We start from the raw sequence: 14963 nt of genomic DNA on the forward strand, positions 1-14963 counted from the left end.
CTCCCTGGCTGGGGGTGCAAAGCCTCTTTCGCCCGGACTCTGTTTACGGAGGTTCCCCCAAGGGCCTTTCTTTGCTCCGGTTGCCTTTCTTTGCTCCAGTTTACAGATGAGGAAAGGAAAGACAGAAGCCTCACCTGAGCCTTCTCCCGGGGAGTTTGGGTGGGAGAGGCGCCTGGTAAGTTGGTGTTTCTGGTTCGCCGCCCAGAGCTCCCAGCCAGCCAAAAGCCGACACAGTAACTGCGCTCTAGAAGGTGATGTTTCCCATAGGATTGCCACCGGAGGTTATTTTCAAAGGTGACTGAATGAATGAATGGGCTTAAAAGTATTTCATGGTGAGATTTAAAAAACATGTATCTAGCAAGTCTTGCATAGGATAAATGATGCTGATTTCCCATTGACTGTCGCGATGTAGCAGCTCTTGCAGGGGCTGCTGGGCGGAGGAGGAGGGCAAAAGGTGGAAAAATGGGGGACATCTGTAATACTGTCGACAATAAACAAGTTAAAGGCAATTACTTAAAAAAAAAAAGTTAAGTAAAAGTAGTGATTCAGTATAAAGAAGGACTGAAGAAGCTTGAAGACCTCCTGATCTCAGGGAGTGGCTGTGAATCTAAGAGGATGCGAGGAGAAAACAAAAATTCCCCTGCCAGTTGGCCTCTGGGGGCCGGTGGGGGCAGGTGAAATGTGATCCCTGTACTCCCCTCACCTCAAAGACACAAGTGCGCTGGGGAGGGGGAGGCTGAGGAGGGGAGACTTCCAGGTAAGGAGGCTGGAGGCATGGCCTATGTGTCTTGCCTACCACCCCTGGGGTCTGGGATGAGACTGGGGCTGGTGTGAAATGGAGGGGATGGTTTCCTACGGCTGGCTGCGTGCAAAGTAGCACAGGCGAGAGGGCTTAAAGCAACAGGAATGTGTGCTCCCCCAGTCCTGGAAGCTAGAAGTCCAATGGCCATGCCATGCTAGTCCTCAGCGTTCCTTTGCAGACCTATCACTGCAGTGGCTGACTCTGTTGCCACGTGGCATTCTATCTATGTCTGTGTTCTCTTCTTAGAAGGACACCAATCATTGGGATAGGGTCCCTTTTAATCCAGCATGACTTTGTCTTAATTTAACGGATTACTGTACATCTGAAAAGACCTGTTTCCAAATACGGTCACATTTTGAGGTTCCGCATAGGCATGAATTTGGGGGACGCCATTCACCCCAGTATAGGGAGGGAGAGGTCTTCTCAGTGGGGCCTCTGGTTCCCCACACAAACAGACCCCACATTCAGTGCATTTGCACCTGGTGTCCATGAGATTCTGCTTAAAAAGTCCCCAGCCCTCCAGGGATTTTTCCTCATTTGGAAGTAGCTGTCTTTCAGCCAACTTATTTTTTCTTATTTTCTGGACCTACTAAGTCCATCTCTGTCTTGTGCTGCTCGTCCAGGCTGTAACTTTCCTTTGCTTCTTTCTCTTGGGCTTTTCCCTGGAGTAGAATGGACAAGGGGTAGCATATTCTGGGCATCTGGAGAAGCAATCCGGTCTTGGCAGTTCAGTTAAAAAGCGGGGGGCAGTGGGGCGGTAGACCAGGCAGTCATGGTCCTTTTTTAGAGATGGTGGCTAAACGGATTAGTGAGGGCTGGCCTGGAAACTGGGCGTCCTTGTTTATCACGGGCTCGGGTGGCTGCTGAGAGAGTGGGAGGAATGACTTTGACCTCCTCTGCCCTGATCCAGCAGGAAGGATTTCTAAGAACGGTATATAAAAACTCCACCAGCTCAGTTACCTGAGAATCCTGTCTTTTGTGTGTAAGTGAGTGTGTGCTTATCTCTCCTCCAGCCACTCAAAGGAGCAAGGCGGGCAGGTCTCATTGGCTGCGCCTCACCCTTGCCATGGCACCACCAGATCCGTTCACTCTCTCGAGGGAAGGACGGGCTTGTTCAGGTTAGAAATAGAAAACGAACTTGGGGTTGATGGTCAGGGCCCCCGGTGATCTGAAGCTGGTCCTACGGGGTAAATCCTGGGTTTCTTTGGTTATGATGTCTTACTTCCCCAGTCTATTGACTGTTTTTCTCCTTCATTGCTTCTCCTTGTTCGAAGAAGATGCTTCTTGAGAAACATTGGCTTAATGGAGAGAAAAGTGAAGACTAGGGGGAAGCCAGGATCCACACCAGCCTCACCTTTCTTTTTTTTTTTTTTTTTTTTTTTTTTTTTTTTTTTTTTTTTTTTTTTAAATATTTATATTTTATTGATTTTGTACAGAGAGGAAGGGAGAGAGATAGAGAGTTAGAAACATCGATGAGAGAGAGTCATCGATCAGCTGCCTCCTGCACACCCCCCACTGGAGATGTGCCCACAACCAAGGCACATGCCCTTGACCGGAATCGAACCCGGGACCCTTCAGTCCCCAAGCTGATGCTCTATCCATTGAGCCAAACCGGCTTCGGCGAGCCTCACCTTTCTTAAGGAATGAGGGCTGCTGGACTTTTACGTTTCCCAGAGGAATTTGGTTCTGCTCCCCTACCTTACCTCCCACCCCCTCCCACACAGATCCCTTTTCCTTGAATAAGTCAAGCACATTCGTGTCTCAGGGCCTTTGCACTGGCTGTTTCCCTGTACTTGGAGTCTACTTCCCTCTAATTCTGTCCCTCTTTGTCAGTCTATCACATCATCCTGATTTATTATTTTATTTTTTTAAGTATATTTTATTGATTTTTACGGAGAGGGACGGAGAGTTAGAAACATCGATGAGAGAGAAACATCCTCCTGCACACTCCTCTACTTAGGGATGTGCCCTCAACCAAGGTACATGCCCTTGACCGGTATCGAACCTGGGACCTTTCAGTCCCCACACCGATGTTCTATCCACTGAACCAAACCGGGTTCGGCAACCTGATAATCTTCTGGGGCCACAGGTTTCTCCTCCTCCATTGGGTGTTTACCTTCTCCCAGGATTGGAGCCACAGAAGACCTTGGGGCCTTCTCCCCCTGCCCAGATTTGAGCTTTGCAGATTTGTGCTTTTCCTATTCCTGAAGTGTACTTCCTTGCACACCTAAATAACTTCAGCTGTGTGAGACCACATTTCTTGAACCAGCAGACAGATGAGTGACATTTTTACTGATTTGCGACTGAATTTATACAAAGATCTTCCAAAACACCGCCAACGAAAAACAACATTTAGTGGCGATAATGTGAGTGGCTACTGTCTATTGAGCATTTACTATATTTCAGGAAGGGTGCCAAGCACCGGAATATGTATTATATCGCTTACTCCTCAGTGCTGGGATTGACCCTGATTTATAGGTCAGAAACGTTAAGACCCAGAGGGTGTGAGTTTGAACATAAATTTATTTAAAAGAACATCCATTTTATCATAGAATAGAGGTACGAGGCAGGGAACACGAGCTGCCATGGGTGACTATAGGGTCTGTGTTTCAGTTTATTGCAATGGTTTTACTCGAGCTGGGTTCTAAAAAAAACCATCCTGAGAAACTAGAGCTCTGGGCACTGGGAGGGGCTGATTGCACGGCTTTTCTTATTGGTCCTGGTGGGTCCCAGCGCCTCACCTGTGTGTCCTGTGTCTCACCTTGAAATGATTTGGCCTTTACTGTTGCCTGTCCCGGTGGTGGACATGGTGGGGTGTTCTGACTTGCAACCTTGGGGCCTCCTTCTGTTGCCTGTACTCTCTATTTCTTTTAATGTGTTCTTTTTTTAAAAAATTTCTTTATTGATTAAGTTGTTACACATGTGTCCTTATTCCCCCATTACACCCGGAATCCTCCCACTCATGCCCTCACCCCCCTGTTGTCTGTGTCTATTGGTAAGGCTTCTATGCATGTACACAAGTCCTTTGGTTGATCTCTCCCCCCTTACCCCCACCATCCCCTACCTTCCCTCAATGGTCTGATCGATGTTTCTCTGTCTCTGGATCTATTTTTTGTTCATCAGTTTAGGTTGTTCATTATATTCCATAAATGAGTGAGGTCATGTGATATTTATCTTTCTCTGCCTGGCTTATTTCACTTAGCATAATGCTCTCCAGTTCCATCCATGCTGTTGCAAATGGTAAGAACTCCTTTTTTACTGCAGCGTAGTATTCCATTGTGTAGATGTACCGTGGTTTTTTAATCCACTGATCTGCTGATAGTCACTTAGGCTGTTTCCAAATCCTAGCTATTGTAAATTGTGCTGCTATGAACATAGGGGTGCATATATCCTTTCTGATAGGTGTTTCTAGTTTCTTGGGATATATTCCTAAAGTGGGATCACTAGGTCAAATAGGAGTTCCATTTTTAGTTTTTTGAGGAAACTCCATACTGTCCTTCACAGTGGCTGCACCAGTCTGCATTCCTAACCTGAGGATTATTTTTCTGTTGATTTTCAGAAAAGGGTAGAAGGGAGGGGGAGAGACACACATAGAGAAACATTGATGTGAGAGAGAAACATCCATTGGTTGCTTCCTGCACTCACCCAACCGGGGCTGGAGATCGAGCCTGCAACCAACGTATGTGCCCTTGACCAGAATCAAACCCGAGACCCTTTGATCCACAGCCTGACGCTCTAACCTCTGAGCCAAACTGGCCAGGGCTTGCCTGAACTTTTGACAACTAGATGTGATAGAATCTCGTTCCAGCTTCACCCCTTGCCCACATTATTTTCTAGTGACCTCTAAAGCTTGCACATCCTTTTATTTCTCCCAACGTTAACATTTTTTCTTCTCACTCTTCCCTTTAAATACCTTGAATTTCCTCCTTACAAGGCTGAACATCTGACTCCTTATAGAAAGTGGCAACCCAGATCTACGCTCGAGGATTGGCCTAGGTCAGTGGTTGGCAAACTCATTAGTCAACAGAGCCAAATATCAACAGGACAACGATTAAAATTTCTTTGGAGAGCCAAAATTTTTAAACTTAAACTTCTTCTGAGGCCACTTCTTCAACATAGACTCGCCCAGGCCGTGGTATTTTGTGGAAGAGCCACACTCAAGGGGCCAAAGAGCCGTATGTGGCTCGCGAGCCGCAGTTTGCCGACCACGGGCCTAGGTCTTCCTGGATTGATTTTTCTATTCCCTTTCCCTCCTTTTGGATTTATGCACCCCCAGGGGGCAGTTCTTTCCAAATCATAAGATACACCAGCTCTACCCATAAGAAAGCATTCCAGGCACTGGAGATGGCATGCGTTTGCCCCGCTTAGTTCCAGGAATGTGTCATCCGGGCTTTTCAAACCCAAATGCTGGCTTTGACAAACCCTCACCTACTGACAGGCCTTATGTTTGTGGTGCTCACGTGGCCTGAAGCACCTGGCCCTCCAGGTCTTCCTGGAGATGAAGACGGGGCTTCTGGTATAAAGAGACGTTTCTTGCTGTCCAACTTACTGAGATGGTCTGGACGGTCCCTGGAGGTGGGTACAGACAGGGTGGAAGATTGGTGAGAAATGGTGCTGGGAGGCTGGAAGAGATATCATGATTCAAGGTGGCGAGTAGCTTGGAGACTCCCCGGCTCCCACGCTTCACCACTGAGGACAAAACTGAACCAGAACTTGGCATCTTCTATTGAGTTCTTCGTCTTCGAAAATAAAAGTGCTCAGTGTGCCCACAACGCTCAGCCAAGACTTGGCCTCGGTGTGTCTTATCTATAGAAGAAGCAAATGATCTCGGAGCCTTACTTTCATCTGCAACCTGGGACAGTGGTCCCTGCCCCACCTGCCTCCCAGCTGTCCCAGGAGAAAGGGGTGTGGGAGCTCGTCAACCTCGGGGGCCTCTGGGTTGTCACTGGAGAAGGGGCTTGGCGGGCGCTCTGGTTGGCTGGGGCAGCCTGTCTCTCTAAGGGCAGGACTTTAGAGGCTTTGAGCTGGCACGGTGCCCTCGCCCTTGACTTGCTCTTTGTCTTCCTAAACCACACAGCCCCTTGGGTGAGGGGCGTGCAGCCAGCCATTCTCCAGTGTGTGTGAGCACCTGGCAGGAGGAGGTGACACTGTGGTTCTGCTCTTTTCTCTCTTTTTGTTTCTCCTTTTATTAAACACACACACAAGTGTGTTTTCTTGCTTGTTTGCTCAGGAAACTACAAAAGTGAATACCAGCGAACAGGAGAGCGTAAATCTCCCCCACTTGGAAGGAATCTCTGCTGGCATTTTGGCATAGGTTCTTGTGTGTGTGTGTGTGTGTGTGTGTGTGTGTGTGTGTGTGTTCATAGTACTTTTTTTTTTTTAATATATTTTATTGATTTTGTACAGAGAGGAAGAGAGAGAGATAGAGAGTTAGAAAACATCGATGAGAGAGAGAGTCATCGATCAGCTGCTTCTTGCACACCCCCTACTGGGGATATGCCCGCAACCAAGGTACATGCCCTTGACCAGAATCGAACCCGGGACCTTTCAGTCCCCAAGCCGATGCTCTATCCATTGAGCCAAACCAGTTTCGGCTGTTCATAGTACTTTTTTAAAAAAAATTTAAATTATTTATTAAAGTATTACATATGTCTCCCTTTTCCCCCATTGATCTTTCCCTGGTCCCTCCTAGCCCCCCCCCCCCTTCCCCTCCCAGGACTTGCGCTCACCCCCCTGGTGTCTGTGTCCATTGGTTATACTTATGTGCATGCATACAAGTCCTTTGGTTGCTCTCTAACACCCCTCCCACCTTCCCTCTGAGGTTTGACCGTCTGTTCAATGCTTCTATGTCTCTGGATCCATTTTTTTAAAATATATTTTATTGATTTTTTACAGAGAGTAAGAGAGAAGGATAGAGAGTTAGAAACATCGATGACAGAGAATCATCGATCAGCTGCCTCTTGCACACCCTCTACTGGGGATGTGCCCGCAACCAAGGCACATGCCCTTGACCGGAATCGAACCTGGGACCTTTCAGTCTGCAAGCCGATGCTCTATCCACTGAGCCAAACCGGTTTCGGCACTGGATCCATTTTTGTTCATCAGTTTATGTTGTTCATTATATCCCACAAATGAGTGAGGTCATTTGATATTTATCCTCCTTTGACTGGTTTATTTCTCTTAGCATAATGCTCTCCAGGTCCATCCATGCTGTTGCAAATGGTAAGAGTTCCTTCTTTTTTACAGCAGCATAATATTCCATTGTGTATCAGGGGTCTTCAAACTACGGCCCGCGGGCCACATGCGGCCCGCAGAGGAGTCTGATCCGGCCCGCCAGGTTTTTTGGGCAGTGAGGTGTTACAGTAGGAATTAGTAGGTCATATAGTCCGGCCCTCCAGCTCTCTGAGGGACCGTGATCTGGCCCCCACTTTAAAAAGTTTGAGGACGCCTGGGTAGATGTACCACAGTTTTTTAATCCATTTATCTGCTGATAAGCACTTAGGCTGTTTCTAAGTCTTAGCTATGGTGAATTGTGCTGCTATGAACATTGGGGTGCATATATCCTTTCTGGTTGGTGTTCATCACAGTATATTTTTATTTTGGATTTTTTTTTTTTATTTTATTTTTTTTAGTAACACTGGAAAGTATCTTGCTCAGAACACTGTTTATTTCGCAGTATACCACGCACCCATTTTCATATCATTCTTCTCCACACAATTCCTAATTGTCAGACATTGGTGGAACATTAGAAACGATTGTCTATTGAGAATACATAATTCAAGAACCTGGTTTAAAAAAAAAAAATCAAGCTCTGTACATTGTGAATAGGCTTCCTTGCCCCTCCTGTCCCATCCCCCTAGTTTTCCTCCCTGAAAGTTCCCATTATCCTAATTTCTTGTGAATCTTCCCGGAGTTATTCTCTAATATAAAGAATGTGCCCTAGCCGGCTTGACTCAGTGGATAGAGCATTGGCCTGGGGACTGTAGGGTCCTGGGTTCGATTCCAGTCAAGAGCACATGCCCAGGTTGGAGGCTCAATCCCCAGTAGGGGGTGTGCAGGAGGCAGCTGATCAGTGATTCTCTCTTGTCATTGATGTTTCTATCTTTCTCTCGCTCTCCCTCTCTGAAATCAATAAAAATATTTTTTTAATTTAATAAAAAAGGAAACACAAATGTGCATGTTCTAATACATATATTAGTATAATTTACACACTTCCTTTTTACCATTTGGTTTTGTTTAATGTTTACATTTTAATAATTTAAATAGTTTATATGAAACCACCAAATAGAAGCTCCATGACCAGGAGGGATTTTTAAAAAATCTTTTCTATTCATTGTAACCATAAAGGTATATAGTAGGTACTAAGTAAATTTGTATTTAATGAATGAATGGCATATTTCTTTTTGCTCATTTTCTTTCTAAACATATCTATTTTATTTTACGAAAATGCCATCTTAGCATATTATAACTTAATTTGTTCCGAACTGTGTATACTAAATAGCTTTCTATGTCGGTAATTATTCTTCTACAATATCCTGCATAATGTTTGAGTGTATGGATACACTAGGATCTGATTAACCCATCTTGTTGGACATTTAGGTGGAGCTGCTTATTATTTTAACTGAAGTATAATTTATATGCAGTCCAATGCACAGATGTTAAGTGTGCATGCAGTTTAGAGTGTACAGTGAGTGTTGACAAATGTCTGCTCTCATGTAACTACCATCGTAATCAAGGAAGAGAACCTTGCCATCCACCTGCAGAATTCTCAGTGCCCCTGTCCATCTCTTACCCATCCTGCTCCTGGCCCCAGGCAGTCTGGCTCTGCTTTTTGTCTCTGTAGGCTAGATTTTTAGAGGAAGAGGAAGGGAGAGGGAGGGAGGAACATCGATGTGAGAGAGAAACATTGATTGGTTGCCTCTCACACACACTCTACTGGGGATCGAATCCCAAATCTGGGCATGTGCCCTGACCGGGAATTGAACTAGGGACCTTTAGGTCAGCGTTTTTCAACCGCTGTTCCGCGGCACACTGTTGCCTGGTGTGCTGTAGGTGCAGACAAGACAAGAATTTTATAATTTTTCACTATTTTGTTTACTTAATATTTCATAATAAAGTAATTATAAAATACTTTCTTTGTGTTTATTTGATTCCTATTCAAGAGAATTACTTTATATATAGTCAATATAGGCACAGAGTTAAATTTTTAAACATTTTCTAATGGTGGTGTGCCTCGTGATTTTTTTCATGAAACAAGTGTGCCTTTGCCCAAAAAAGGTTGAAAAACACTGCTTTAGGTGCATGGGCTGATGCTGAACCAACTGAGCCACACCAGCCAGGCCTGGGTAAAGGCTCTTTTGAACTAACAACTATGCCATTATTATACCTAACGATATTAACAGTAATTAATTTTCCCCAGTAGTCTCAAAATTGGTTTTTATCGTTAGTTTGTTCAGTGATGGTCCAGATAAGGTCCCATGTGTTCCATTCTTAAAAACTTAATCTTAAGTCTTTTGTGCTCTAATGATCTCCTTGCTTCTCGTCCCCTTAAAAAGTTTGTTTTTCATGATTTTTGGAGAAACCAGGTCATTTGTCCTATCCTTGATTTGGCATCTTATTTCTTCAAGGTATCATTGAACTTGAGTTCACTATTAACATTTGGCATATATACGTCTGTGCTCTTGCCGGATTTTAACCTGTGCTTGTTCTCTGGCTGTCAGCTCAGACATCACTTCCTCGAAGGTGCCTTCCCCAAGTCCCAGACAAGGTCAAGGTGGGGCCCCTTGTTACAGGTTCCAGACCACCCTGGGTTGCTCCTTTAGCACTCAGCACAATTTAGTAATTATTCACTTATAAATACGATGATTTCATTTGGATCCCGTTTCCCAGACCCGTGAGGGGCAGGCAGGGGTTGCATCTTCCCAGGTCTAAGCAGCTTTGCATATGAGCAAATCCCCCCCCCCCCCCCCCCCCCAGCATCCGTATGTGCACATCATGAACACCTTATCTGAGCTCTGTGCCTTACAGCCTGCACATTGCCTTCCTGTACTTCACTGTCGAAATAGTTCTTGCATGTGGGGTAGGCAGGATGGCTGCCAGCCACTCCATCCTTCTGATAGAGAAATGGCCTCCAAGGCCCCAGGACTTGGCCAGGGTCCCCCTATTCCCGTGGGAGAGCTGGAGCCTTGGCATTGTGCCGTCCAGAGCTGATTTGCGACAAGCAGTCAGAGATATTGCAAGCAGCCTTGAAGTCAGTGATGGTGTAACACGAACTTCCCCTTCAGTGGGGCCGGCACTCTGAGCAGCTACTGAGGAGGTGAGAAGGCCCGTGGAGAGGGCGAGGAGTGTTAAGCTGCTGGCCCTGAGCTGAAATCTCTTGTTGGCCTCTCCTTTTGTGACAACTTTCTGTTTTTGAAGCAATTTCAAACTTATGGAAGAGCTTGCAAGTGTAGTACACAATTGTGAACATTTTAACACATTCACCTTCCTATTCTCTTTTTCTGTCTTTGTGTTTTGTCCCCCTGAAATGGGGCAGACATACCCACTACCCCTTAATACTTCCAGAGTTCATTTTGCATGGTTACTCTTTTTTTTATATATAGTTTATTGATACTTAATATATTTTATTGATTTTTTACAGAGAGGAAGAGAGAGGGATAGACAGTTAGAAACATCAATGAGAGAGAAACATCGATCAGCTGTCTCTTGCACCCCCCACACTGGGGATGTGCCTGCAACCGAGGTACATGCCCTTGGCCGGAATCGAACCTGGGACCTTTCAGTCCGCAGGCTGACGCTCTATCCACTGAGCCAAACTGGTTTTGGCTAGTTTATTGATATTTAAAAGAGAGGAAGGAGAGGGAGAGAGAGAGAAACATAAATGTGACAGTGCAACATCAGTCGGCTGCCTCCTGCATTCCCCCTGCCAGGGATCGAACTTGCAACCAGGACACATACCCTTGACCAGGAATGGAACTGGCAACCTCCAGTTCCAACCAACTGAGCCACACCAGTCAGGGCTCGTGGTTACTCTTAAGCTGGGGCATGAAGTAGTTTCTGGAGGAATTTTGGTCAGACCACTACCAATATCTTCCCAGGTGTTAGGAGGCCATTTTTGGGGTAGGTGGGGGGTGGAAGGGGTTCAGCATTCTGGTCAGGAAGGAGGAAGCCTAAGGGTATTGCTGGCTGTGAGTCTGCAGAAGGCAGAGTTCTGGTTGATTTCCTTAGACCGCTCTGTGGCTTAGCTGGCAGCCTCTTTCTCCAGCAGCCATTTCCTGAGCCCCATATGTCACCTGTAGACCCATGGGATCCTCCACCAGGACTGGGGGCCTCCATGATAGAAATGACTACTGTCCACATTCATGGGTGCTTGCTTGACATACATTCCCTTCCACTAATGAAGTCCTCAGACAACCTACTCTAGTAGGCACTGTAATTATCACCAAGCTGCAGATGGGACTTGCTAAATTGACTAGCCTCACAGGGTGATCTGATCATAAATTACTAACTGAGCACTCAAGTTATGGTGGGTAGTCATGCTCCAGGCATGTTACTTTTTAGTAAAAGGTTTATCTTTGTCTTAAGCAAGCCCTGTCCATTGTGTTTCTGTTTATCTATGTTACCACACTTCAAGAGAGCACTTACTCCTGTTAACTGCCTTGTAATCCAACCCCCCACCACCATCTGGCTTTCCCCCATCTCCATGTCACTTTTTTTAAATTATATTTTTATTGACATCAGAGGGAAGAGGGAGAGAGAGATAGAAACATCAGTGATGAAAGAGAATCACTGATTGATTGGCTGCATCCTGCACAGCTCCTACTGGGGATCGAGCCTCAACCCAGGCATCTGCCCTGACCAGGAGTTGAACCATGACTTCTTGGCTTATCAGTCAAGGCTCAACCACTTAGCCACACCAGCCAGGCTCCATGTAATCTTCTTTATGTCCCTTCCTTAATTTCACATGCATAAAAGAGGCTGCAAAACTGTTAATGTCTGGGTCATTTGAGACCTTGCTCCCTGGCATCCTATACCAGCGTTTTTCAACCGCTGTTCCGCGGCACACTAGTGTGCCGCGAGATGTTGCCTGGTGTGCCGTAGGTGCAGACAAGACAAGAATTTTATAATTTTTCACTATTTTGTTTACTTAATATTTCATAATAAAGTAATTATAAAATACTTTCTTTGTGTTTATTTGATTCCTATTCAAGAGAATTACTTTATATATAGTCAATATAGGCACAGAGTTAAATTTTTTAAACATTTTCTAATGGTGGTGTGCCTCGTGATTTTTTTCATGAAACAAGTGTGCCTTTGCCCAAAAAAGGTTGAAAAACACTGTCCTATACAATAAAAGGCTAATATGCAAATTTTCCCCTTGACCGGGAGTCCAACTAGGAGTTTGACCAGGGTGCAGGGCTGGCCCCGGGTGGGGCTGGCCTGCCAACAGCCCCTCCCCTAGGCCTGTCCCACCTTTGATGGCCTCCTACCCTGATTGGGGTGGAGCCAGCCTGCCAACTGCTTGGAGTACCCCCCTTCCCCCCTCGCCAGCCCAGCCCTATCAGCCCCGATTGGAGTGGGCCAGCTAGATCCCACTTGTACATGAATTCGTGCACTGAGCCTCTAGTATCCTATCTAATAAAAGAGTAACATGCAGCCAGGACTGGTTTGGCTCAGTGGATAGGGCGTCGGCCTGCGGACTGAAAGGTCCTGGGTTCAATTCTGGTCAAGGGCATGTACCTTGGTTGCGGGCACATCCCCAGTAGGGGGTGTGCAAGAGGCAGCTGATCGATGATTCTCTCTCATCAATGTTTCTAACTCTCCCTCTCTCTTCCTCTCTGTGAAAAATCAATAAAATATTTTTTAAAAATTAAAAAAAAAAAAAAAAAAAAGAGTAACATGCAGATTGATCATCACTCCAACACACAATAGCTGCACCCACGTGGTCAAAGATCCTGCCCCCATGTGGACACAAGGTGGCCACCACAAGATGGCCAGCAGGGGAGGGCAGCTGGGAGGCACCAGGCCTGCAAGGAAGGACAGTTGGAGGCGATCAACCCTGCAGGGGAGGGCAGTTAGGGGTGACCAGGCCAACAGAAGATGGAAGTTGGGGACAAATAGGCTGGCAGGGGAGCAGTTAGACATCAATCAGGCTGGCATGGGAGTGGTTAGGGGTGATCAGGAAGGCAGGCAGGCGAGCAGTTGGGAGCCAGCAGGCCTGGATTGGGAGAGGGATGTCCGACTGCTGGTTTAAACAGGCAGTCGAGCCGGGACCGGTTTGGCTCAATGGATAGAGCATCGGCTTGGGGACTGAAAGGTCCCGGGTTCGATTCCGGTCAAGGGCATGTACCTTGGTTGCGGGCATATCCCCAGTGGTGGGTGTGCAAGAGGCAGCTGATCGATGACTCTCTCTCTCTCATCGATGTTTCTAACTCTCTATCTCTCTCCCTTCCTCTGTATAAAATCAATAAAATATAATAAATAAATAAATAAATAAATAAATAAATAAAACAGGCAATCGGACATCCCTCGAGGGGTACCAGATTGGACAGTATGCAGGTGGGGCTGAGACACACACCCCCAGCCCCATGCACGAATTTTGTGCACCGGACCTCTAGTGTTTTATAAATGCTAATAGAACTTCAAGTAAAGAAATAAATAATGTATACAAGGCCACACAGCTCATAGAGGGCAAGGTCAGGATTTGAACCCGGGCTCATAACCACTGTACCAATAGTGACCTCCAGTTGCCAAGGGAAGTATGAAAAGCTCCAAAGAGGAGGTGCTGTGTGAGCTGCGAACAAAGGATAAGCAGGAGCTGGCTGGTCAGAGAGAGGTGTGGAGGAGGTTCATCCACCAGGCCCAGGGCAGCCGCTGACGGTTACACAGCAGCGACCTTCGGGCAGCAGTCTGGTGAGTGGCCAGGAGAGGGAGACGGGTCTCCCTGGGTGTCTGCACTGATCCTCAGAGCCCATGGAGGAGGGTGTGAGGAGGGAGGGAGGGAGAGATCACTGGGAAATGGCCTTGGCCTTGGAGACTGAGTGTTGGCAGTGAACCAGAGTCATGGCATCTGAGCCAGGGCAGGAACTAGGGAGACTCCAGAGTTTCAGGAAGTAGGGTCAAATGGACCAGCTAACAAAAGGAGTGCAAAATTTTAGGTTTCTCGCTAGTTGGAGCAAAATGATTTTTCCATTGCGGAGCATGATGAGCTTTAGTGAGCTTTGCTCTTAGAAAACTCCTTCGGGCAGTTGCTCATTTCTGCGTCAGTTGTGCCGTCTCGGTTCAGTGCGTGCGCTCCATGATGTTACACAACGACAGAACAGCCTAACGCACCTTTCTCAGAACCTAAGCTATGCTGACTATAAATTTTGAACAGAACCTTCGCAGAGCTTGTAGTCAAGCATCAGGCTTGTAAAGAACAGACAGGAGCCCAGGAAGTCCGACTCGGTAAATCAGGAAATAGGGAGTGAAGGAGATGCCTCACACTGGATGGCTTAAAAAACAGTGGTCTGCAAACTGCGGCTCGAGAGCCACATGCAGCTCTTTGGCCCCTTGAGCATGGCCCTTCCACAAAAAATAATACCAGCGCCTGCACGTACAGTGCGGTTGAAACTTAGTGGCCCATGCGCAGAAGTCGGTTATTGGCTCTCAAGAGAAATTTCAATCGTTGTACCATTGATATTTGGCCCCGTGGACTAATGAGTTTGCCGACCACTGGCTTAAAACAACCAAAGTTTATTCTGTCCCAGTTCTGGAGGCTAGAAGTTCAAAATCAGGGCCATGCTCCCTTCAAAGGCCTTCCTGGCCTCTTCTAGCATCTGGTGGTCACTGGCAGTCCTTGGCTTGTAGCCGCATCACTCCTTTTCTCTGCCTCTATCCTCATGTGGCCTTCTCCCTGTGTCTGTCTTTGCTTTGTCTTTCCTCTGAATGTCTGCATCTGTTTTCCCTTTGTATAGGGACATCAGTCATTGGTTTAGGACCTCATTTCAACCCTATTGTATCTGTGATGATCCTATTTCTAAATAAGGTGATATTCTGAGGTCCTGGGAAGACGTGAGTTTTTTTTTGTGGGGGGGGCACTGTCCAATTTAATAGGGGGGTAGAGGGAAGCTTCCATTTTCTTTTTTAAAATATATTTTATTGCCCTAACCGGTTTGGCTCA

General features: G+C 46.4%; 1 protein-coding gene across 1 annotated transcript in view; it reads left to right on the forward strand.

Annotated features, from left to right (window-relative positions):
- The window catches only part of CCNJL (cyclin J like), a 46248-nt gene that overhangs the window by 698 nt on the left and 30587 nt on the right, over positions 1-14963 (forward strand). The window lies entirely within an intron of this gene.

Source organism: Pipistrellus kuhlii, unplaced genomic scaffold, assembly GCF_014108245.1.
Source record: "Pipistrellus kuhlii isolate mPipKuh1 unplaced genomic scaffold, mPipKuh1.p scaffold_m20_p_8, whole genome shotgun sequence".
Lineage (NCBI taxonomy): Eukaryota > Metazoa > Chordata > Mammalia > Chiroptera > Vespertilionidae > Pipistrellus > Pipistrellus kuhlii.